Here is a 7213-nt window from a genome sequence, read left to right on the forward strand (position 1 = left end):
GAAGAATTTTCTCAAAAAGACAATGGTGAACTCATCCCATGTATTAATGGAGTTTGTTGGCAATCCATAGAGCCACTTCTTGGCCTGGTCTTTCAGGGCAAAGGGTATAAACCTAAGCCTAATTACATCATCAGTCAAATTTTGAACCTTAATTAGAACATAGACCTCCTCAAATTCCCTAAGAAAAAGATATGCATCTTCATTGGCCATCCCATGGAAGTGGGGTAGCATGCTAATGAAGTTGGTTTTGAGTTCATAATTGTTTCTTGTAACAGGTGGTAAGTTGATGCAAGAAGGCTGTGCAACCCTATTAGGGTAAAATCTATCCTTAAGAGTCTTAGGTTGTTGGTCACCCATGGTCAAAGATGGGGTCAGAGGTGATGGAGAAGGTGATCTTCTAATAAGACGGTTACTTGAATCACGAGTCCACACCTTAGCCACCTAAATAGATATGAGGTCGGTCTCCTTTGAAAAATTAAAGAAAAAATAAATAAATAAATAAACAAATAAAAGACTTAAGGAAAAAGAAGTACTAAAAACAAGAGGGAGCCCAAGGTAGATAGTGCATCTATCCGTCAAAAATTGAAACAATGATTCCAAAGCTGTAAGGTTGCCATATAGGTTGACAGCAAGGGAACCCATATAGTCTTCCCGAGCCACCTACGGGCGACTCCAAATGGATTCTGATGTAGGGTGGAGGACTACTATATGTTTTTGTTTCCAACGCTCTCACTATGTCGCTTTTTTGTTATCAAGAGTGATCACCTCCAAAGATAAGTCACATGCCAATCCAAACCACCCAACGAATCAAGGGGCACCAAGATTGGCTGGGTTTGGGCATATGAAGGACTTTAGATTAGGTGCACACTATTTGAAACAGAAGAGAAACAAGAAGAGGTTTTCAAAAAAAAAATTTTTTTTTTTTCAGAAAAAGAAGAAAAATTAATAAACTATAGCACTTCGAACTACTTAAAAATCAGAAAAATAAAATGGACTATAATCTCCCCGGCAACGGCGCCAAAAACTTGTTTGAGTTAAAATAAAACCGCAAGCGTACGGGTTAATCGTAGCTACGAATCGAACACAAGCAGATATACGCCACTCTATTTAACTAATCTTAAAAATAATGCGAAGTGAACCAATTAATTAAATTACTAAATTAAGGGTAATTAAATTAACGGATCTAACAAATTACGCATCTATGGGATTAAGTTGGCGTCCTAACACATGAACATCTAACCTATCAAACTAACCCAAATTGAGAGTAATTAAAAATAAAATCCTATACTAATGCAAGTTGGAAGTAATAAAAATGTAGCCACATATCCACATCCACATAAACAAAATAACCACATAAATAAAGTAACCCATAAGAGAAATAAAAGAAATATAGGGAGAAGGAGAGAATGAGATTGAGAGTTTAGAGAATGCAAACCTAGATGTGCTTGAACCGGATTAATTGAAAAACCTTGAATGAATACTTGCATGAACTTACCATGACTTCCTCCTCTAAATCTCCAAGTCTTGTCATCAACATAGGAGCTTAGACTAGGAAGCTTAAAACTAAAACTTTTACAATCATATTGAAGACATTGAAGCATAAACTAAACCTACTACAACCATTAAACTACTCTTATGAAAGCAAAACTAAGAACTTGAAGGAACTAATTTATGAAATCAAAAATTACAACCATCAAACTAATCTTATAAAGGCAAACTAAGAACTTGAAAGAACTAATTTATGAAATCAAAACTAAGAACTAAAGCCAAAAATAGGACAAGAAAAGAAAATTTCACTAATTGAATGAAATATTTTACAAGAAAAGAGGGGGTATTTATAGAGGAAAGGGGAGAAGAGGGGGAGGGAGGCTTCCAACGAATTTGGGGCTTCTCTCCCTCTAAAAATCATGAAGAGGAGATAAGGTGGGAAAAAAAATAAAAAATAAAATAAAAGATAAGAGAAAAGAGATAGAGAGAATGTAAAAATCTAATTAGAGAAGGGGGGAGAGAGAGAAAAGAATAAGTTAGGAAAGGGGGAGTGAGAGTCGTGAGTGAGAGATGGGTAAGAGGACATAGGAAGAGAGAGTTTAAGAGGAAGTGGGAGAGAGAGATGGGAATCGTGGGCTTGTGATGGGATAAGAGAGAAAAAAGATAATAGAAAAAAAAAACAAATAAAATATAAATAAAAAGTGAAAGAGAGATAAAATAGGGGAGAGAGAAGAAGAAGTTAGGAAAGAGGGGAAAGAGTCGTGAGTGGGAGATAGACAAGAAGAAGTTAGGAAAGAGGGAGAGAGATTATCTCTTTTTTTATTTTTTTTTCTTTTTATTTTTTTTCTTTAATCTCTTTTTCCTCCTATCTCTCCTGCTATTTCTCTCATCTTGGCCGATCCTTGTTTGCAGCCCACTAAACTTCTAATTTAGATATGAAATTTCTCCTTTGTCCTTGGTAGCTTCAGTGAGAATTATTCCCATCCTACCCTTGGTCACATGTGAACAAGTGTGGGTCCCATTTGGCTTTTCTCTCTCCTCCAATTGTACAAACAATGCAAAAAGAGATAAATGCTTGAGAGGATCTCAACCCTTGATCATAATCGCCTTCCTCGATGCCAAATATAAATCTCCAAAAAATTCAAACTGGCTCGGGCTTGCGTTTCGGCTCATTTCTGGCCCATTATCATTTCTTGGGCTGAAAAGAATAATTCACTGCATTGAGGCCTAAACGAATGCGTACTTACATTCTGTCACATCCAACCTGCTCCAAATTTAGTCCTCTTTATAGCCATGCAAAAATATTGGGCAGCTTTACGTGTAAAATTGGAGATGTAGCCTCCGATAGTCCAGAATAGCAATAAATAGCCCAAAAACCTGAAACGCACATGAAAGCACCAAGTAACTCTGTCCAATGTGGTAAAATGTATGCTTTATGCCCTAAGATTTCACACATAAATGTGCTCATCACAAAGCTTTGGATCTCTCAGCTGCTTTTCAATTATCTCTTCTCTGATTAATGGTTGGACAGCCAAAGCTGCCACCTCAATGCTGTTGTCCCATCAATCATGAGTTCTAAGTCGAACTTCCTGGCTTCCTCTATCAACTGCTCACTAACAGCTAGGGAGGCAAGGGATTGTGTCTGGGCCTTCCTGCTCAATGCATTCGCGACTACATTGGCCTTTCCAGGGTGGTATTATATGTTGTAGTCATAATCCTTTACTAATTTCAACCACCTTCTTTGTCTCATATTCAGGTCCTTCTATGTGAAGTACTTTAGGCTTTTGTGATCGCTGAAGATTTCACTCCTCTCGCCATATAAGTAATGCCGCCAAATTTTTAAGGCAAGAACCACCGCCGCTAACTCTAGGTCATGAGTGGGGTAGTTCTTCTCATGTTCTTTTAATTGTCTTGATGCGTAGGCAACCACCTTCCCTTTTTGCATCAATACACCACCTAAGCCGATTTTTGACGCATCTATGTACACAGGCATGCCACCGGTGCCATCTGGGATGGTCAAAACCGAGGCTGATACCAATAATCTTCTAAGCTCGTGGAAGCTCTTCTCACATGTATCCGACCATTCAAACTTTGTTCCTTTCCTGGTCAACCAAGTCATAGGTGCCAATATTCGTGAGAAGTTTTTGACAAATCAACGGTAATAATCGGCCAGTCCCAGGAAACTACGGATTTCCATGACACTCTTCGGTGTCTCCCATTTGAGGACCGCCTTGACCTTCCCTGGGTCCACTTCAATGCCCTTACTTGAGACTATATAACCCAGGAACCCTATCTGGCAGAGCCAAAATTTGCACTTGCTGAACTTTGTGAACAATTGATGTTCCCTTAGCTGTTGAAGTACAAACCCAAGTGATGTGCATGTTCCTCTGCATCCTTTGAATATATTAAGATGTCATCTATGAAAACTATGACATACTTGTCCAGGACATCGTGAAACACCCTATTCATTATATCCATGAATGTCGCGGGGGCATTTGTCAGTCTAAAGGATAACACCAAATATTTGTAGTGTCCGTACCTTGTTCTAAATGCGGTCTTATGGATATCACTGCCCTTGATCCTCAGTTGGTGATACTCAAATCTAAGGTCAATCTTTGAGAAAACACTTGCGCCTTGTAGCTGATCGAACAGGTCATCGATGCGTGGCAACAGGTATCGGTTCTTGATTGTAAGATTGTTCAGTTCCCGATAATCGATGCACATACACATACTTTCATCCTTTTTCTTTACAAACAGGACTGGCGCTCCCCAAGGCGACACACTGGGCTGGATAAACCCTTTCTTTAATAGGTCCTACATCTGAATTTGCAGTTCTTTCAGTTCTATAGGTGCCATATGATATGGTGCTTTAGACACTGGGGCTGCTCCAAGGATTAGATCTATTGCAAATTCTGTTTCTCACTCTGGTGGCAGTTGAGTTAAGTCATCGGGAAACACATCAGGGAATTCTCAGACTACATCTAACTCCTCTAATGGCTTTACCTTTGCTTCCATATTCATAACTGCAGCCAGATATCCCAGGCACCCATCATCCAATAACTTCTTCGCTTAGAGTGCGGATATCGTCACCTTCTTGAGCTTCCTCGCCGGTTCACTCTTATAGGTAAATTTATCCCCATTTTTAGGCTTAAACACGATCTTCCTTTCCACACACATGACATTTGCTCCATGAGCAGACAACCAATCCATTCCTAGAATTATGTCAAAGTCCTTCATGTCAAAAGTGATCAAATGTGCTACCAAGTTTCGCCTGCAAATTTCTATCAGGCAAGCATCGAATACTTCCTTTAAACTTATCACACTTCCGGCGGGGGTGCTAACTGCAAAATTGACCCTATATTTCTTGGAGATATGTTCATTCTACTTGCAAAGATATTAGAGACGAAGGAGTGCGATGCGCCAGAAACAAATAGCACATATGCAGGGATGGATGCTAGGTTTAGAATACCTAAGTTTGGATTAAGATAATTATGCAATCAAAAGTCTACCTTATGTTATATAGCTTATCTAAACTTGATTCTGTGGTTTCTTTTGGGAAATGCCTGTCATTATTTCCGGATTCGCTTCTGCTTCCTCATTGGTTAGCACATACACTTTTTCTTAAGTCCGGCCATCTTGGAGCAGGTAGGGTCGGCCAGATGATTGGAATCTTGAGGGTACGTTGTTTCTTTGACGCGTATAGTCCTTTGCCCAATGACCAAGTTGACCACATCCAAAACATCGGATGGAATCGATAGATTGGGAAGGAGGCACAAAGCAGGAAGATTGAGAAGAAGCTTGACTTGCTTGGCTTGTCACCGACCACGAAGTCTGAACAGAAGTTGTAGCTTGGCCAGAAGCCTGACGAGCATATTAATTTGACTGATTATAGACTGAATGGTATGGTTGCGAGTTTTGACCCGCTTCCAGTCGTCAGTATTGCAGTGGACTAGGACTGCTAGGACTCTTGAAAGTCTTGTTAGGCTAGTTGTAATTTTGGAAAATCTTAGGCCTCTTAGTTGATCCTTGCGATGTAGTCGATTTTTCCTTCAGTCTATCTTCAATGGTCTTAGCCTTATTAACCATCCGAGCATAGGTTTCAATCTCCATAATTGACAACATAGCTCCAATTTCAAGTTTAAGCCCTTTGTCAAATTTCTTAGTCTTACTTGTCTAATTCCTCAAGTGTTCTGGTGCAAAATGGAGTAGGTCCTCAAACTACTGTTGGTATTCCAGTACTATCTTTGATCCTTGTGTGAGGACAGAGAACTCTGCTTCCTTCCTATCTCTGAGGCTCTCTGGGAAGTAATTCTTAAAGAATACCTCTTTGAATTGATCCCATGTTGGGTCGGGATGAGTTGCTTCAAGATATGGCCGAGCTGATTTCCACCAAATTGCGGCTTCATTTTGCAACTGGTACCTAGCGCATATCAGTTTCTGGGCGTTGGTGCACTCCAGTACCTCAAAATCCTTCTCCAGGGCACTAATCCACCTCTCAGGCTATAGTGAATCTGATTCAACCTTAGAGAAAGATGGAGGGTGGAGTTTCTTGAACTTCTCCATCACCCTAACAGTGGAGTTTTCTAGTGTAACCTGAGGCACAGGAGGAGGAAAGTTTAGGGGACGGTTAGGTTGCGGCATTGTTCTCTGTTGCGTGGCAGCCATGAGTTGTGTTGTGCGTTCATGCTGGTCATCAGCTCTTGTTGTTGTTACTGAATCTTCAGTTGAACTTGTTGCTGCTGTTGCATAGACTGCATCATAGTAGCCATAATTGCAAAGACCTCTTCGGCAGTCATAATTGGTGGAGGTGGGGGTGCATGAGCCGAAGGAATCTCAGGTGCTGGGGGAACCTCGTGTGTTTATGTAGGAGGAACCTCAGGCACACTCTCAGAGGTAGCAAATGTTTCAATGGTTGGGGCCAGATCACTGGATGGTCCTGCCTCTCGTACTAAATGAGATTGCATCTCCCTACGAGCTCTCTTGTTTGACCTTGTCCTAACCATGATTTCTCTTTGAAAGGAGTGTGGAGGGCAATATGCTTGTTATTTTTGTGCTCCGGGATATATCTAAATTTTCTATGTATCTCTTAAAGCAATCACACATTCGAGGAATATTAGAACAACATCGTACATACAAGTTTGCACAATTTTTGTATTATCAATCCAATTTAGCATGCATCTTGCACTTTACTAAATGCATGCCCATGCATGAATATCCTCAATTATGCATTTGTGTATAGATATACGCATTTTTAGGTACCTGAACTCAGCAAGCTAGGCTCTCAAGTCGCTGTCCGGTCATATATGTGTCCAGGTCTAGGTAGAAGATGTCGGCTCTAGCTTGTTCTGCTAACCCGAGGAAAAACTCTCTTTCCTCGATCCTACAGACTTCAGCCCAATCTAAGTGTTCTTTTAGTACTCTCTTGGCTATAGTCTTGATTGCACGGATTCTGACTAGTCTTTTCCTTCATTTCCTAAGGTAACGCATGCTGCTGGAATTTTGCCAAGTCCAAACAACACGACCATTCCTTGTCATAGGAAAATCGGTCGTTAGTCCACTAGGGATGGTCCAATCTATGATAGCTTTATCGGTCTCAAGTCCCCATCAATACACAAAACAAAAGCATAGATGACAATGGCATAAATAATACACTCATGTAGGGTCTTACACTGACTTTACAATTTCAACATAGTACACAGTTAAGAGCTTATATACAAGAATCAAA

The sequence above is a fragment of the Telopea speciosissima genome, chromosome 3 (assembly GCF_018873765.1).
Source record: "Telopea speciosissima isolate NSW1024214 ecotype Mountain lineage chromosome 3, Tspe_v1, whole genome shotgun sequence".
NCBI lineage: Eukaryota > Viridiplantae > Streptophyta > Magnoliopsida > Proteales > Proteaceae > Telopea > Telopea speciosissima.